The sequence below is a fragment of the Coturnix japonica genome, chromosome 17 (genome assembly GCF_001577835.2).
Source record: "Coturnix japonica isolate 7356 chromosome 17, Coturnix japonica 2.1, whole genome shotgun sequence".
In the NCBI taxonomy this organism is placed as follows: domain Eukaryota; kingdom Metazoa; phylum Chordata; class Aves; order Galliformes; family Phasianidae; genus Coturnix; species Coturnix japonica.
In genome coordinates this window covers 6,259,716-6,278,686 of record NC_029532.1, presented here as the reverse complement: position 1 = coordinate 6,278,686, position 18,971 = coordinate 6,259,716, and the positions used below count along the sequence as shown (strand labels likewise).

The 18,971-nt window shown below is 51.9% G+C and overlaps 1 long non-coding RNA gene across 1 annotated transcript; it reads left to right on the top strand.

Moving 5' to 3' along the window:
• Window positions 1–360: 360 nt before the first annotated feature.
• On the top strand, window positions 361–2,847 carry LOC107321690. The gene is made up of 2 exons (XR_001558630.2): window positions 361–664; window positions 1,800–2,847. It is a non-coding gene; the product is annotated as an uncharacterized LOC107321690 (long non-coding RNA).
• The last annotated feature ends 16,124 nt before the right edge of the window (window positions 2,848–18,971 follow it).

Sequence of the window (18,971 nt, the reverse complement as noted above, 5' to 3'; positions counted from 1 at the left end):
GTAGAGCTTGTGCCTCTGTGGGCTCTTTGCTTGGCCAGAATGGCAGAGCATGGCACCTTTTGCTGTGGTGCAGTTTCACTTGGCATAGCATCGAACAGCACAGCATGGGATGGCACAGTGTGGGATGGCACAGCACGGCAGGGCGTAGCCATGGCCACAAGATGGATGCACAGTACAGCCCAGCGGGTTTGCAGCAGGACGGCCTTTCCCATCCTTAGAAATGGCTGAGTGCTGTAAAAATAAAATGAGATCCTTTAAGTGGTACAAGAGAAAAAAATATAGGCAAAGCTGCAGATGTTTGTTTACTCCCAATAATTTCCCGTTTTGGTCATTTCCCGGCTCATTCGGGTGGGAGCTTCTGTGAGCAGCATCACATCCGTGCCGGGCTGCACTGCACTGCAGCACGGGGTGAGGAGCACGGGATGAGGGGAGCAGAGATCTGCTGGGCAGGAAGGATGAGAAGCCAACAAAATCAGGCTGTGCTGATGGCAAGGAACCAAACGTCCCTCTGCGCCCTGACCTTCATTGTGTGGGGAAGGAGGGAGAGCTGCCACTGAGAAAACGTGATAAGGATGGCCGGCAGGACCAGCGTGGTTTTGTGCTGTGTGTGCATGCAGTTGGCTGGGGATCGCGTGCGGAGAGCTTGGCTGCGCTCAGCAGAGCGGTGAGTGCCGGGTGCTGCAGCAGCTGGGGATGCACTGCTGCGTCCTGCAGTGCTGGAAAAGGGGCTGCAGGAGATGCAGAACTGCTGGAGGAGGCAGGAGTGGGGAGCAGAGGGGAGACACTGAGCTGGGGGGCACGGCTGTCTGCAGTGGCTCTGCCCCTTCCCCAAACCAGGAGGTTTTCTCAGGTGGGAAGCTGCCCCACTGCCAGCTCGGGGGTAGGAATGGGAGCAAGGCCCGAGGGGTTTTCCCTCCCTGAGGGCTGTGCCTGCACTACGAACGGCACAATTAGGGCTGAAGCTTAACTGAGTGCACTAATTTGACATCTGGCGATTTGATCGGGCTGAAGAAACTGTTTACATTCACCTTCCACTATGTTTGGTTTGCGATAGCAGCAGAACAGAAGGCGATGCTGAGGGTGTCCTGTTCTCAGAGCTTTTATGGGGGTTTCCTATGAGAAAAGCAGAGATAGGGCTGAGCCTGGCAGCCGCCCATCCAGGCCTTTTTCTCCCCATTTTTATTCCTCTCTGTTTAGCCTTCGCCTCATCTCAAATAAAAAGAGTGATTTAAAACTCTTTGCAATAAAACAGTTTAAACAGAAGTCAGTCCGCAGTCAGCGCTGCATAATGTGGGGAGAAGGCTTGCGTTATTTACTTAATTACAGGCTGATGTTTGTCAAGTACTTGTGGGTGAATTGCTTGCAAATAACAGGTGAGTTTGCTCATGCTCAGGGCCCTGAGCCCTGAGATTAGAGCTGGGTGTGGAAGCAGGAGGGTGCTGGGGGCTGCCGGTAGCCTCCAGCAAATCCCCATTGCTGGGGCTGGGGGATGTGGTTGGGGTGCTAAGCCCCTCAGGGGCCATTTGTATGGTCTCAGACACAAGGCAGCTTCTCCTTTTGTAACTTAGAGATCAGATTTAACCATTTATGGAGTCACTTTGGAAAATGCAGGGCATCATAGGGAGAGAGTGGAGGCTGCTTTGTGGTGCCTGGAATTTTGGTGCTTGGCTCACAGATGCATCCTGACCTCTTGAAGGTCCTCAGGGCTCTAAAAGGGCACCTTAGGCTGCTGGGAGGGGAAATGGCTGCCAGGTGCTTGGCTGTTGTAATGGAGAGCATAGGTGGGTTCTGCCTTCCAGGTTCACAGAGTTGGGAACGGACCACCTCCCCAGTGTGTCCAGGCTAATGGAAACCACAGCTGCCCCACATGCACAGAGCAGGGAACTGACACCAGGCAGGGGACATGATTTCAGCAGGAAAAAGAACAACATACAGGAGTTAAAAACATCCCTGCTGCCATTCCTTCCCTCCCCATGGGGTACAGGGAGCTAAAACCCAGCTGCTCGGATAAAGGAGCATTCCCAAAGCTTCACCAGCAAATGAAGACATTGAAACAGAGACCAAGGAGATGAGGAATGTGTCAAAGACAGGAGCTCCATCCCCACCTCTTGCCCCATTCAACCCCATGGACACAGCACAAGGAGGTGGAGGAGCTGCCCACCATACACCTGGTGCAGGTGCTGTGCTGGGAGCAGAGGGAAGCTGCCCCGACATGGGGTGATTCAGTTCCAAATCACGCGGAGCCCACTGCACACCGCCAGAACTCTCGACTTGCTGCTTTGCCCGCGCTTGCACGCTGTGCTGGGGGTGATAGGGAGCCGGCATGGAGCCACGGGTGATCCCTCACCACGATCCGGAGTGTGGGAAAAAACGCAATCGCTGCAAACAATCAGAGGCAAAGCCAGCAGCAGCACGCAGCGAGGAATTCGGAGGCGCATTCCAGCAGGGATGACAGAGAAGGGGCTGGGAGTGCAAGAAAACACAACGTGCTGTGATTTGCTTTGTTTTGCCTTGTTTTGCTTTCTCCCCCCCCCCAACCTCTTCAGCACCATCACACCCTGCTCGGCTTTCGAGTAAAGGGTGGCACAGCGGTGGGGACCTGGAGTGCTCTGTGCCTCCGTGTCTCCAGCAGAGCAATGAAATACACCTTTTAGACCTACAAAGCCTATAAAGGGAAGTTCTGGGCATGGGGACATGGCCATGTGGACTGCAGGCAGTACTGCTGGCACATGGGAACTCGGTGTCACTGCTGGCCAAGGCAGCGTGTCCCCTGCACAAAGCATGCCACCTTCCCAGCTCTTCCTGACCCACTTTCTACATGGCACAATTAAAGCAAAGCAAAACAGAGCAGGAGGAGGGGCTGGCACGGTCATTTTGTGGGGAACTGATGTAGGCCAACATACAGGGCACAAAGCACAAAGGCTCCAGAGATCAGAGCAGCTTGGGCACAAATTTATGACCTCCTCCTCATCCTCAGTGCCCATCTCCCTCCCACCCCACCAGCATCCTCCTCTCACAGGGATGTTTGATGGGCAGAGGGTCCTTCAGTGGCACGAGTAAGGGATAATTGTGAGAGTGTGCAGGGTGCCCCGTGCTGTATTTCACTCATCGCTTCAGGCAGAGCAGCCATCCGGGAGCTAAAAGCATTCAATTGTTTGCTCATGCTTTTCTTTGAAGCCCTCATTCATCCTCCAAGGTCTGTATTGATTGGGGACTCCAGGAAAGCATCTGCCCTTCTCTGCCTTCATCAATGACTTTCCCACATTAATCCACCTCTTCCCTTGATAACCACACTAATTACTCTCAGCTAAGTTGACTCTGGCAGGTCACAGGAGGATGGGAAGAGCAACCTGCTCTGTGGCCGGGCTGTGCCTTAAAGCTGCAGATTCCTGTCCAGGAGTGGCCCATTGCCCCAGAGAGAACTGGTTGCACTGGGAGTGTGAGCACCCTGCCATGGGGCTGGCTGTGGGGCAGCACTAAAGTCCAGCAGGACCATGCTGGGAAGGAATGCGGTTGAGTGAGGGGGTCTGCTTTTCACCTGGGGGGCTTCTGTACCTCCAAGGGAATCACTGATGGTTTCATATGGATGGGGACAGCAGACCCTGCCCCAGTGGGTGCACATCCACATCACCTGCCTGCATCCAACCAGGTTTGGGTGTTCAGTGCTATGAAGGCCTTTTGTTGTGCTGCAGGGTGTTTTAGACCACCCTACAGGCTCAGACCCTCCAGCCTGGGGTGGTCTAGGCACAAAATGAGATACTTTTCACTTCTCTACCTGGGTTTCCTCGGAGAGGGAACAAGATGTGCAGTTCTCTGAGCTCTTCCATTCTCAACCATGGTAAGGTGGCACCAAGAACAGATGCAGCCCTGCAGGGATGGCCTGTGCAATGGGAAGGAAGGCTGGGTGGGACTGAAGGGGGAGTGGGGAAGGGGAGGGGAGATGGTGGCAAATCCACTCCTGTCCCATACCTGCTGCCTTCACTTGGTTTAAGATGGAGTGAATTTAAAAGCACGTCAATCTGGCAAGGAGATGGAGTTGTTGTTTTATCCTGCCACAAGTCAGCTCCTGACCCAGAAGATAACAGCTTTGTGCTTTAAGGCTCCCATACAAGAAGCCTTCCTGGATCTTCTGACCCCATCACAATTCCCTGTTGCTCTGGCACTCAAACCAGAGACAACCTCCTGTCCTTTTCCTTACCTGGGAGGAAAAAGTAGCTCTTCAAGCTGCAGTAAACTCAGGCTTGAGATTAAAAAGAAGAGCAAAAAGCAAAGCATGCAGAAAAGAGAACTACGTGCACATGCAAGGTGTGCTGAGGCCATCAAATGGCTGCTGAGCTGCTGGTGATGAGGAACAGCCCCATCAGGTGAGGCTGCAGTGAGCAGAGAAGCCTCCAACTCCAGCACATGAGGTTTGTCTTGTCATTGTTTAGATTGCAACACAGGCTTCCCTTGCCCACCCCTGCGTGCCGCCTGCTGCCCTTGGGGTCCCTATGATTGGATGCTGGTACCTGTGGGAACACGGGGTGACCATGGAAGACACAAAGACCCCTCGAGAAGCCCTATAAGGACAAGGGGAGCCCCCCAGCAGCCCTATAGGGCTCAATCCCCTCTGCTGCCCCCTACCAGCCCCAGAGGCCATTCCTGTGGCACCATCGCCATCTAGTGACACGAACCGGGCCGACCGCAGGACGCTGGTGGTCCCGTACCCACCCCTGTCCTGCCCCCATCCCCGCCTACTGTCAGCCCTTGAAGGGGCGAGGGGGCTGTAGGGGCAGAGCTGGGAATGGGCAAAAGGGAACTGAGCGCCCTCCACTCCGAGCGGCTTGTAGGGTGAGGGGATACAGGAAGGTGAAAATGCAGAATGCTTGGCTTTGCTTTTATATATAAAGCTCAAACGGTGGCTCTACAGAACCTGAAAGAACAGTGCAGCCCTATCCAAGATGCCGGCAAACAGAAGCTGGGGTCATTGCTCTCCTGGTGGAAGACAAGACCTCTGCAGCATCCCGACTCGTTTTCAGGGGTTGACATTGACTCACAGTGTCATTAAGGTTGGAAAAGAGCTCTAAGATCCCCAAGTCCAACCCCAACCCATACCCACTGACCACATCCCTCAGTGATAATGCACAACCTCATGCACTGGAGACCTTTCAGACCCAACAGCTCTTTCAAACACAGCCAGGAGAGCCCCAGGGCTCCATCCTGCCAAATCAAACTCAAATTTGCAGCTGCTATGTAAACATAATGGCTGTTTATGTGGGGGCTCTGCTGGCACACAGAACAAATAAACAGTAACACATGGCAGAGCCTAGAAGAGCAATAACCTCTGCTACAGCTGAGCTTTGAGGCTGGGAGCTGGAGTTTGCATAGAGCTTTCAAACAGCAGCACCCAAAGTGAACTGAGCACACCTGACCATGGCTACATTGCACACTGCTGTCCCAAACCCCCAGCAGCAGCAACAGGGCTCTCTGGGCAATAAATGGGGAGGAAATGGGTGTTTGTACACTGCAGCTCTCTCTTTTTAAGCTGCGACCGATCCATCAGAGAACTCACCACTTCCCAGAGCACATTTCATATCTGAAAATGATGAAACAAACCATCTGGCAGCTCCAAAAAGAAACTTCTCATTGGCAGAAAGTATTTCAGTGTTTATATTCCATCCATCCTCCTCCCCCTTCCCTACGTGAAAGCCGCTGCCTCAACCCGACCTGCGTACGAAGACATCCCCATCATTCCCAGACGCTGCATTTATTTGTGTAGCTGAGCAATGTGCTCCCAAAGCTCTCGGCTCTGCAGCTCTCCCACTCCACCTTCCTGTCGCCCAGCGGTGCTGCTTCTCTTTGCTCTGGGTATTTTCTCCTGGAAGCTTTCTGTGATCAGTGTAGGAGTGTTGCTGGAGCTCAAAGCAATGCCTAAAAAACCCTCTGACCCCCTTCTTCCCCTCAGCTCTCTCTTGCTGCCTCCCACAGCCCACATTGCGGGTTTGCTGCGGTTCCCAAAGCCCATATCCATTATCTGATACCAGCAGCTCTAAGGAGTGTATGAGTGGCCACACTGGGGTGTGCTTCTCCTTCCTAAGCATGCAGGCAGACACAGGCAATGTGTACAAGCAGCATCCCCCCCTCCACAACTGCACGTGTGTCTCTCCCCTTCCCAACACCCTCAGCCTCGCTCCCTCCTCCCCATCACATCTATATTTAGTCCCAGACACAGCAAAACATTGTGCACAGCTCCTGCGGAGCGCCTGGCAGGATCAGGGCTGGGATTACTTATGGTAATTCTTCGGGCTGGGAACACCCCGTTAGCGTTAATAATGAGGGCAGTTCGTGCAGCACAAAGATGATCATCCCTGCAGTGCTGAGGGCTGCGTTAAAGGCTCGCCTCCATGTGAGCCAGCAGCCTTTGGCTGATGGGAATGAGCCAAGCAAAACCTCCCACGGCTGCTGGAGGAGGGCAGAAGGAGGCAGGGGAACCAGGGCCCCACCGAGCTTCCTCTGATCTGCCTGGGTGTCCCCACGTTGTGCCCAAGCTCCCGCTTGGCTTTGGAATGGCCACCACTTATTGTGTCACCATACTGTGATCACCGCCCTCGCATCCCACAGCCCAGGAATGCCTTTGGGGCAGTGCATTCTCCCACATTACTCCTTCACATCAAGGGCAGAAGAAAATGCAGATAAGGGTTGCATGGGATGGCTCACTTTCCCTTCACATCAAAGCCCCGTGTTTATCTCCAGGGGCCCAGCTGGGTATGCAGAGATCCTCATGTCTCCTTATGGGCAAGCTGGAAAGAGAAGAGGTCAGGTTTTGTCCCTGCTGGTGCCTTGGCTGAGGTTGGAGGTTTAAGCACTGCACGGAGCTGGAGCAGCCCTGCTGTCAACACTCTGCACACAGATCTCCTGCAGTGACCAAACCTCACTGAGGACCACAGCTGTGTACCACTACCTTAATGCCATGGGCCAAGGCAAGAAAGGACCCCTGCTTTGCTTCCTGCCCCAGTTCAGGAGCCCGCTAGCATATCCAAGTCTCTTTCATTACCTCCACAAGTAATGATGGAAGTACATCCCAGAGATATAAAGCCACATGCACCATTAGCTACTGAGGCACAGGGCAGGTCTGTGCTGCAGGGAACAGCAAGCACCTGGAGGAGCTGATGGCTGCGGGTGCAGGCAAGGTTGTAGTAGTAAGAGAAGCTCTTTCCCCTTGTAAGAAAGGCTTTGAGAGGTCCTGAGGGCTTCCAGCTGCGAGGGGCCCCTGGCAGCAGGGAGATGGATGGGTTTGATGCATGATGGAGGCAGCAGGGGGAGAGATCATCATACTTGGGAGGGAGGATGAAGCACAGAAGGGGGTTAAAAGTCAACACCTTTCCTCATCTCAGCTCCTCAGGGGCAGAGGGAGTTTCCCAAGGTTATCAGCTGAGGTCAGGAGCAGGGAGGAAGGAAATGAGACACTGGGGCTCAAGGCAGAGCCAATACCAGATGGATATAGTGAGGGACACCCTCTGATCAGCTGCTGTCCAAATCAGTGCATGGAAATTCAATTCAGCAGCAGCATCTTGGGGTGCGTCCAGCATAACCATATACTGTACCATGGTGTAGAGCACAGCAATGGCAGCATAATAGCAAAGCCCTAGACTGTAGCAAGTGAGGATACAACAAACACAACAGCTATAGACTCAGAAACAAAGAATCCACTTACTCTCAGAAGACACAGGGAGCTCCAGCAAAGCCTCCTTACCTGCTCTGCCAACCCTTAAATGAGGTCTGGGCAGGGGTGAATCCTGGCTCCAGCCCTTCTGGTCACTCAGTGCATTGAATACACCTGAGCTCCCCTGGGTTGGCCCTGCCTTCCCACCAGGTGCTCAATCACTGCTTCAAGCCCTGGCTTAGCATTTCCATTACACATCCTTACTCTGATTCCCCAGCAGTTCCCTGGGGAAGGGCCCTGGTATGCGCTGTGCTGTACAGGCATAACTCATGGTTCAAGTCCTTTACACACTGCCCATGTCCCCACAGCTGATGGCCCCAGCCCTGGGGAAGCACTATGGTGCTCTCTGGGCTTGGTGGGTGTGAGATGAAGCCCAGGCTGTGCTGCAGTTGCCCTGTTTTGATGTTAATGTGACAAGCTGAATTAATTAAGTGCATTTGGAGGAGGCACCAAGGTTTCTCGTCTACAGAGCAAAGTGAGGCACAAGAGCATCCCACCCTGAAGTGCCTGAGCCCAGTACATCAAGGCAGCCTGCATCAGTGTCCAGTGCTGGCATTGCTCTATGGCAGAGTTTGTAGATTTGGTGGGGAAGGTCCAGAAAAGAAAAAAGTGTGAGTAGGAATAGAAAGTGCAAAGCTCTCCCCTTCCTTCCCAGCGGAGATTACTCCCTATCAATCCCCACTCCTGTTTCCTTCTGGGATAAACCAAGAGCAAGCAGATTTGATTTCCTTTGGTTTCAGTGCTATCAGGTGGTTCAGGAGCTGGCTGTGCACTGGAGATGGCCCCAGAATGGGGAAACTCTCTGACCAGGGCCTCTTCTTCCACAGGAAAGTGGAGGCACCGGGGGTCCAATTACAATGTGTTTAATATTTTCTAGCTTTCTGGGGCCTTGCTGTCTCATAACTGGGTCACATAATCAGCCCCAAGCTGCAATGTCAACCCGGCTCAAGGATTAAGTGTGTTGTAACCGGAGCTGAGAGCCTGGTGTGCGGGAGTGGAGATTTTATCTCAATGTGAGTGCAACGTGGGCACAGGAGTGAGCTTGGAAAGAGCAGAGCATCCATAGAGCAGCATCCCTGTGTCAGGGAGCTGAGCCCTGCTGCAGAGCTCCCTGTCTTGTCCCTGCAGGACAGCAAAGCTGGTTTTTAACACCCAAAGTAATGCTTGTCAGGGTTTCCTTTGCCAAGAATGCTCACAAGTGCTGCAGTTGTTCAGTACATGTCCCAGCTGCCTTCATATTCCCCTTCCCCAGAGCTCTGCTCGCTTTGCTTACTCTCTGTCTTCACTGCAGTGGTGTCTCAGGGAAGATTTCTGCTCTCAGGCTGCCTGGGGAGAGCTGGGTTTGAGTTGTCTAGGAGGGATTTCTGACTTTTGGCACTCCCTTAATGGATGGAAAATGAAACAAAAGTGGTGCTGAAATTTCATGTCAACCCCCTGAGAGTGAAAACGCCATCGTTAGGAGTTGATCAGCACTCACTTTATGCTTTGAAATGGTGAAACGTTCAAATGGCATCATTTCCTAGCAGAGGAGGAGGTGGGTCTGGTCTGCTGGAGGTGAAAGGCCACCATCTGCCCCACTGGGATGCTTCCGTGAGCACTGCATGCCATGAAGGTCTGCACGTCCCCAAACAGAGGAGCCAGCTGCAGTCGTGGGGAAGTGCAAGTGAGAAGGTGACACCGATGTCTTGCTCAGGGAGGGAAGAAAAGGGTTTGTATCAAAGGCTCAGCTTTGTTTTCCATGCTGTAGTTTGCTTTGTTCTAGGGCTGTGTCTCTCCTGTCTTGGACACACAATCCTGTCCCCAGGGGAAGCTGCAGCCTGGAGGCACCGTGTGGCTTTGTGCTGGTGCAGATGGACAAATAAACCAGAGGGCTGTAGGGCAGCTGTATGGCCCAGCCCTGCACCCAGCCTGGACCTGGTGCACTGCATCCTTTCTAGCACTGGTCCTCGGGGTCAAGGACTGTGGGGAAGCAAGATCCCTTGTAAGAGGAAAACAGGAAATGGCACTGATGGCAGGAATTCATTTCATTTGGTGCTTCACGTCCTGAGGTACACTGGGGCCAAGGCACAGTGCATCACTGCTGCTGGAGGCCGGGATGTGAGCAGTCCATCCTTTGATACCTTAGACCCAATGTGGGACTCAGTGCCACGGGCTCTGCTGTCTCCCCACTATGCGTCCAGCTCCACTGGCCTCAGAGATCCAGCTCAATCCAATGGGATGCTCTGTGTTATCTGTGTTTAAACATCTGCAAGTGGCCCCAGCATGCCGTTACACCAGGGTTTGCTCTGCAGGGACTCCATGATCCTTCTTGCAGGCAGGCACCCCAAATCCCCACTGCCACCAGGCTGCTGCACAGAGAAATGCCAGGGCTGGATTTCTGGTTCTTGGCTCTGAGCTGTCAACTCTGGATGTGTCAACTTCAGCTCCCAGCAAGCTGCATCTGAGCAGTGGTTTCCATGCATGAAGTAACTCACTGGAGCTGAACCCAGGTGCTCAGCATCCTTCACATGAGGCTGGGGTCAGGGAGCTGAGGATCGGCTGCACCTCAGTGGGATCCCCTCCTCGTGCACAGCAGCACACTCACCCTGCACCAGCCCTCCTCGCACCGCTTCCCTTTTCCTCCCTGCAGTGGCCGCAGCGGGCAGGATTAGTGATTTATTAATGAAGCTGAGCAACTGTGCTGCTGGGGCGTGCCAGGCGGAAATGTCTGCACGGGGAGATTGGATAACCCTCTGGCCTGTTTCCCTCGTAGCCTTCAAACGGCCGCAGCTCCCAGCAGCACCATATCCTTTTCCCCTTGATGCCCCAACCCTCCCTCCCTGGGGTTGCCTGGCTGCCACCAGGGGCTCAGATGGCACAGAATACTCCCCAGAGCCCAGTGTGGATATACAGCCCCAGTTCATAAAGGGGAGGACAGGACCTGTGCTCTTTTGACTTCAGAGAGTGTCACTGTTTACAGAATCACTGCTTGGCATTCTGTTGCCACAAGATCCACAATTGCCTTATTATAATCAGTGGTGATAATATTGCCAATGTGGTTGCTTCAGGAATAAAATAAAGCTGCTTTTAACTCTGGAGAACCCTAAAAGCAAACAGCCAAGAAAAATCATGAGCAATTGCTCTTGGGCTGAAAACTTGCCTGGGAGAACCACATCCAGGAGCAAATATTTATGGCTGAAGTGCAAACAGTGGTGAGGATTGCTTTGTAGTGGGGCCACAGGCTGCCTGCACTGTGCCAGCGCACGCCGAAGGGCTCCACACTGTGCAATGCAAGGTGCTTGGGCCTCCATGATAGGATAAACATTAAATAAAGGTATTTTTCCAGCAGCAATCCATCAGACAGGGCAAGAGAGCTGGTGGTGGGCAGGAGGACAGCGTGTCATCACAACGCTGCTGCAAGCCAGGGGTGCAGCAGGGATGTGTGTGCAGCTGGGCACGCGCGGCTCTGCATCCCACAGCTCCTGCCCACCTCTGTCAGCACAAAGAGCTTCCAGGAAACGAGCTGAGAGAGGAAACCAGGGCTAATGAAGAATCCCCTGGTGAAAAATGTGTTTCTATGACCGTTAGATTATTTTGTTCCTGAGAGGCCAGAGAGCGAGATAATAAAGCTGCCTCACTGCATTCCAGCCTTGGCTTTGGGGATGCTGCTGTCATGCTCTTGGATGGGAGTGCCCACTGCCTCCTGTTCCCAGCAGAGTGACCCCCCCATTCCCAGTCCTTGGCTCACAATGAGCACAGAGATGTCACTTCAGCCTCCGTTGTCCCCAGGACCCAGGCAGGGCTGTGACTGAGCTGTTGTCATCTTCCACCAGTGAAGAAGGGACATGGGCTCAGTTTGTTGCTGAAATGAGAGATGCTCGTATGGCAAGCTGTGCCCAAAGGGAGCCAGACCCAACGTCCTCTTTTCAGAAGGAGCCCAGGGGAAAAGAAAACCTCACTTAAAGAATGGAAATGACGCCTCCTTTCCAATCACAGGGTGCCTCTGGGTTTTGTGCAAGGAATGCTGTGCCCCAGACTGGATCAATGTGTGCAAGGGACAAAGCAGAAGCAGGGACAGATGCCCTGTGAGCAGCCTTCAGCCCTTTGCAACACGGCCACGCAGCAACAACATTCCTTCGGAGATGAGACGTTTCTGCTCAGGAAGGCCTGAAAAAAGCCAGGGACAAAGGGGGGAAGTGATGGTGGCCGTGTCTGGAGTTATCTTGCCTCTGCACTCGCAGGGGCTGCTGAGTGACAGCGCTTTTCTGTTTCGCTCCCGAGAGTCAGGAAACACTCATCTCCGCTGGCTCCCTTCCTGCCCTGCCTCGCCCCGTGCTGTGAATGAGGACCAGCATGGAGCCCTCTACCCCTCCATGACATGCCCGTGTTGGGGGCTGCCCTGTGGGGCTGTCCTGCTCCCATCCTGGATTCCACAATCAAATCCAGAAACCAGAGTGGGTTTCTTTTGTCCAAAGAGCTCATAAGCCGTAGTGGTGATTGAAGGCAGGGCCCTGAGTGTGATAATGGGGCAGAACCACCCCTGCTGCAGAAGCACAGCATGTGGCATGTGTGACCCATTCCCACAGCCCAACCAAGACCCTTGTGGCTGCAAACTGCCACCCTCTGGGGCTCAGAAATCAGCTGCCCAAAGTCAGGATCCCCAGCGCAGGGTGCGAGGTCGTGGTGTCACCCCCCTGCATTGGGAAGTGAAAGAGCAGCAGCAAAAGGATGTTCAGCTTAACCCTGTCTGCTTTGGAGTATCCTGTGCTGAAATGTTGCTTTGCAGCTTCTCCCAGCGCTGCTCCGCTCCAGCTGCCAGCTGTGCACCTGGGGCTTTAACAGAAACAAAGGGATCTGTTTTCTCTCCCTTTGGGGGTGGAAGAATCACAATAATATTTTCGATTGGAAGGGCAGCTTTTTTCCACCATGAAAAAAAACAAACCAAAACACAAAGTGTTTTCATTTTGCTAATAATATTTAGAACCTCTCAGGCCAAGAGCAGCTCTGGAGGGGTGAGCAGAATGAGCTGGCGCTGCTCCTGCTCTAGTGCTGCCCTGCAGGGATGGATTTCAGCCAGCTGCACCAGGGATGGGAGCAAAGACTCCTCCTGCCCATGCGCTCAGTGCCTGCACAAACTCCAGCTCCTGCCATGGAGACCTGGAGGGGCGCAGTTATGAATTGTAATAGAACACAATGGGAATCAAGCTTATAACCAGGGCAGTTCTGAGCGCTCTGTTCCAGGCTTATGCTGGGGTTTGCGCTGCATTTCTGCTCATCCCGCTGTGATGGTGCTTTGGGGGCTCTCCATTTTTGGGGACACGTTTGGCCAGGCTCTGCTGTCAAGTAGGGAAGAAAGCATTGCTGGAGGTTTACCTCTCCGGGTTGCTCAAGCCAAATCATTTGAAAGCAAAAGGCTTCACAGCAATGTATAGATTAGGAAACACGGGCGTTGTGTTTGCAGCGACATGACACACTGCATGGAGCTGGATCTACATTGGAGCTGCTTGCTGTGTATCCACACCCTGAGCTCCCACAGAGCCACCACCACCTCTGGGCCGAGCACTTCTACGCTCACAACAGATTTGCTAGGGCCAAGTTCCTAAAGTCCCTCAAAAACAGGGCTTTGTCATGGAAATGCTGAGACAACATTAATGGCAGCAAACCCGAACGCAACGCTAATTAAAGAGAGGAAGGAGAACTGAAGCAGGATGTCCTGTTTGGCTGCTCAGGATGGAAAGCTTGTCACAAATAAAGTGCGTTCTCGTACTTTGTCTCTGTCCCTCTGCACGAGGCTTTCCCAGATTCTGCAGACATTCATTTTCTTATCTCTCCTGGATCCTTGTTTCTTTTCTTTTGAAAGAGCTCCTCGTAGGAATGTGTTTTTGCTGCTGTATTCCCCACCGAGCCCTCAAGCACGCCAATCAAATACGCGTCAGCTCCTCGCACACAAGTGAATGCGCTATTTCTTGAACAAAATCACAGGGGCACAGTAGCTGGTTGGCTCCGTGCAAAGAAACCCTCCTATGAACGTCTCAGAATCAGGTCTGGCAAGCAAGCAGGACAGGCAAATCAAAGCTGGGGAGAGGTGGCAAATGTTTCCTTTAGAGAACAGCTTTCTGCTGTATTAACACAGGGTATGGCGCAGCCCATCTCAGAGCTGCTTGTTGTGATTGCAGGAGAATAAAATCAAAGCAAAACAAAGAAGAAAAAAGGGAATTCAGAAGTAATAGACATGGAATTTAGTTCAGTCTGGGGCGCCTGAATCCCAGTCCTGCTTGTATTTGTGCTCATATAGAACTCACTGAGGCTTGGTAGCTTTGTGTCTGGAGCTGGTATCAGTAAAGCTTGGATTTAAAGCTGATGCTTGAGCTCAAAGCACCATCTCAGCAGCAGGTTGGGCCCAGCATCTCTGCTGGATGTGTTGTCATCTCTCTGCTGGGGCCCTTGGGTGTCATCTGTGTGCCCACCATGCAGTGGAAATCCTGATGTCTGTGCACAGCACTGGCTGGGGCTAATTTCTGCTGTTTTCTGATGGCCAAAGCAAGGAATGGGGAGGGACCAGTGCTCTGCTTTTCATACAGCTCACTGCTGGTTTTTATGCTGCATGCCTCGCTCTTCCCTGACTGATGCCGGGGATAGCCCCACCAGGAAAAACCAATGGGTACCAGTGGGTGAATCATGCTTTCCTCAGAGTGCATTGCTGCAGGGCTATTTGTGCATTCCTTCCCTGCTGGTGAAGCCTGCCCTCGGCACACGGCTGGCTGCCAGTGTGACTGGGGGAAAGTTTAGGTCTCATCGTTCTCGCAAGTTAATTAATGACTTGAATGCACTAAGATGGTGGCTGGGAGCTCAAGGGGAACAGAACTGGCAAATTCCTGCTCGCTGCCATCCCTGCCTGTTCCGCCTACTGCTCTCACAATGATGCCTACGACATCCTGGGTTTGATGTGGAGACAGCTTGCCCGGCAGATCTAACAGCAGAACCTGAGCTTCAGGTTAAGCTGGGGGAATCTTAGTCTAAAACCTGTGATAGCAGAAGGCAAAAGCGCTGCTGGAGCTGGGGGCTGCTGTGGGAGCAGAGCTGGTAGGTGACACCATTTCCTGCAGCACGGTGACTCACTGCAGCTCCACAGCTCCAGATGCACCTTTGCCTAGTGCCGGGTTCTGCAGACGTACGACCTGAGCAGTGATTGTGTCCCTCTGGCTCTCTCCCAGTGGCAGCACTGTCCCTCTGCACACTGGCAGGGCATGGCTCCAGCTGCATGCATTGAGCCTGGATGGCTTTGGAGAAGAAAAGTGGAAGCCTGCCAAGGTGTATTTGGAGAGATTCAGCTTCAGTACCAAGAGGTGACTTCATCGGAGCGCAGGTGCTGGCTGTCAGTGATGGCTGCTGGGGGCTCTCAGCCATGATGCTGCACCCATGATGCCACAATCAGGAGCAAAACCAGCATGGAGACTCCAGAGAATGATCTGTTTAACCAGAAAAAAACTATCTGGGGTGACTGGTGGGCAGGATTAAAATGAGTAGGGCTCATAGATGAGACAGCATATGTTTGGACACTTGGTCTAGCCTCAAGGCCTTGGTTCATGTCCTCTTCCCAGGGGTGTGTTCCAAAAGGGGAACACCAGCTGGGGCTGGTGTGAGCTCCTGGTTACCCAGGTGCTGAGCTGCATCCCACCTGTGCCTGGAGACAGCTACCAACAGTACTTCAGGGATAACATAGGCAGTCTGCTATATCTCATCTGCCATATCTGATCCTGGGGAGGGACAGAGTGAAAAAACAGCCAGTATTTTGAAGAATTAAACCCAGGACTGGCCCTCCTAAGCAGGAACTGCACACAGGGTTGGGTGCTGCCCTTCATCGAGGATGACTCGCGGGGCTCACATAGGGATGGGGTGAGCGGCCGGAGCTGCTGTCAGGAAAAGGCCTTTATGGCTATATTTGTGCAGGCAGCTCTGAATGCTCAGACCTTTATTCTTTCAGGCTTTTTAAACTAAAGGTCATTTTCTCTTCCCTTCCAGAAAAAAAAAAATAAAAAATAAAGTAAAAAAAAAAAAAGCAGAAAAAGGGGGAAAAAAAAAAGTGAATTCCTCTTGACGCAGATCCCCTTCCCTTCTGGATGGGAGTTCAATTGTTCTTCACAAGCAAACTCCAAATCTGCCCCATGCATTCACTTCCTGTTTCCTGCCAGAAAGGAAACAGAGATTTTGGACTGTGTGAACTGGTCCTTTATTTAAGGATACAAGAAAATAGCTAATCCTAATCCAGTGGAGGGCTATGCACTTCGCCACGCTGCATTACAAAACAAAGAATGAGAAACATACACCCGCCCTTCCCATCTGAATAGTGAGCTGCACGCTGATTTGAGTATAATGGGTATTTATGAAAGTTATCCTCAAACACTTACTGAAGTCCAATGCAAACCCAAACCCTTCGGCCAGGAAGCTTTTAGCTACCAAAAATAATCACCAGGCCTGGTTAATATTTTTAACGATCATGCATTCTTGGGAATTTCCTCTTCCCTTCGTGGAGATAAGTGATTAAACAAAATAAAGGCAGTGGCCATGTTGATCCACTGCGACGTGTCAGAGAAGAGGCACATCAACAGTTCTTTTTTTGTATCTTTTTCCTAAGCTCTGACTTCTGCATTCACTGTCTGGCTTTAAGGCTGAATTCCACTTCTCTATTATGTTGCTGAAATCCAATGAAGTCAGCAAAAAGACATAAATGTTTCCTGGGGAGGACTTTCAACCAAGGAATTAGATCCGCTAATAGGGAGACAGTTATCTACTACCACATACTCCATTAATTCCATATATATATATAAAAGGTATTGAGTCCTACACAGATGGATGCTGATTGTAATTTTGGTACATCACCATTTACCCATTCTTCTCCACGGAGACATCATCTGGATTCGGTTCCATGCCAGTGAGATCAGAACTGGCCTTTCCAGTTTGTTTCTCAACACGTTGGTTATTTATAACATAGAAAACTTCTAATCAGCAGTAAGGTTTTGTGCTGTAACTGGATAGCTTTAGCATTTCTGTTATTGTTGTTTGGAATGATCAGGAAGGGTTGGTGGGAAAGGCAGGTAGAGGGCTGTTGGCACTTAGGACATTGGTGGAGGACGGAGCAGCCCAGAAGAAGCTGCTTTGTGGGATCCAGCACAATTTAGTGAGCAAAAATTGCTTTTCTGTGGTGAGAGGGCAATGTTTCCCCTTTCAGTGCCTTCCTGCTGCAGCCAACTCTGTGTGAGTCAGTGTGAAGGCTTTGGGCACCAGGATGATCCTGTCCTTGCATCACCCAAATTGCACACAGCTGATGCCCCAGGTGCTTACAAAGGGCTTTATTCCTTCTGCTCTGTGTTTACGACAAGTCTTTTCCTCCCAGTCATTCCCTGTGGTGTTGCCTGTGGATTTCATACAAATAAATATTATCCAAAGGTCTTCCAAAGGCTTTATGGTCAGGTCCCTCATAGGGGACAGCACAGATGTCAGTAAATCATCTTGGGGAAATGCAGTTTATTTTCCAATATGCACATAGGACAGAGACAGCAGAGAAAGTGGTTTGCTGCAATAAGACGCAGTTCTCACTGATTCATAGAAGCAAACATTCATCTGGATTAGCCCTCAAAATGGCCATGGATCACCCAAGTTCTGAAGCAGGATGGTCATGGTGGGATCTCATCTCCTCCCCACCAGGGGTTCCAGCCCAGCAGAGAGCTGAGACACTTGGCTGAGGAAACCTGTTTTGTCACAAGGACAGCAAGACATTGGGAACCCCACGGGGTCAATCTGATCCACCCTGTGTGTCTTTCCATTGCACGTGGGTTTCAGAAAGATATGGTTATGCTCAAATGTTTTCTGAACGCCTGATACCCACTGCAGTGCTGGGAGGTAACAATGAGACACAGAGCTGCTCTGGGAGTCAGCACTGAAACCTTATCTCACCCAAAGCAAGGATAAGAGAGCCCGTCACCAAGCTGGCTTAACATAAGAGAGGCTCTGGGCTTTTTCCTGTCTCTGCCCTCCATGCTGTCACAACAGCAGCAGCAAGGCACGTCCCTGCTCCCTATGGGTTGGGGTCCCACTGGCATCACAAAACACAGTGCTGTGGGACATCACAGTTTGTCCTCAGGTCCCAGTTTGATGCCTGTGTGGCAGATAGCATCTTGCACAATGTTTAGTCTCTTCTCCTCACCTCTCCCACTTTCTCCCACTCTTATCAGGCTCACCTTGAACTCTGCTGAGAGCAGAGATGCAGGGAGCGAAAGGGAGGCTGAGCACATGGAGCTCCTGCAGATGAAGCCCACGTTTTGTGGGGAGTTTTTGTTTTAATGTTCTTTTTTGTTTAAACCAGGAGAGAAATTTCAATGGCAGAGGTACCACTTCAGTTCATCGTTCCAACTTTAGGAGCCTTTAAGGCTCAACCTTTGAACTGAGGGACTTTGATCATCCCGCAGGGACATTTTCCCAACCCCAGATTCTCCGAGATGGCACTTTCTGAAACACAAAATATGGATGAAGTCCCTTTTCATGTAAGACTTCCACCAGGAGCAGATCAATCTATTTCCTGGCTAAGCTGCAGTTGCCTGCCAGCCTCCCAAGGTTCTCCCACATGGCGGGATGTACTAACGAAGAAATAAATCCTATGGCAGCTCACGATGCCTAAAATTAGCAGTTAAATTTATGCAGGCAGGTCTCATGCAGGAATTTAAAAGCAGTCCATGGGTGTTAGATGAGTAAGCAGCAGAACATCCCTGCAGTGGGACTGGTGCTTTTGTTATCCACAGATGATAAAACAAGCAAGGGGCAGTAAAGTAGTTATGTTTTTTCCATGGAGAATACAGGAAGGGGGAAGGAAAGAGGACCTTAAGCTGTCACTCGAAGACTTGGAGCAGCCCAAGCTTGGAAACACTTGGTGCTGTTCTGAGGCTGCTCAGGGCTGGAGGTGAGGCTGGGGCTGGGGTTGGCTCTGCAAGAGGAGAAGCAGTGCCCCAAGCGTGCCTGGGTTGCATGCAAAAAGCTGTGCAAAGTGAAGGTGGAGGTTTAGTCAACTGACTTTGATGCTGTTATTGAAAGTGCTGAGGGGATGATCAGTGTGGGCAGCAGGTATTCAGCCGCAGTCTGTCAGCTGAGGGGAGAGCAGCATGCCATGCTAATTGGCTGGTGCTAATGAGGAGTCTAAAGCCTTTCTGTCCCTCTGCACAATTCACGCCTGATGGGCCTTGAATGCTGCAGGGCTGTTGGAGGAGCACGTGTCCTGGCTTTGCTTTATTTCATGCCC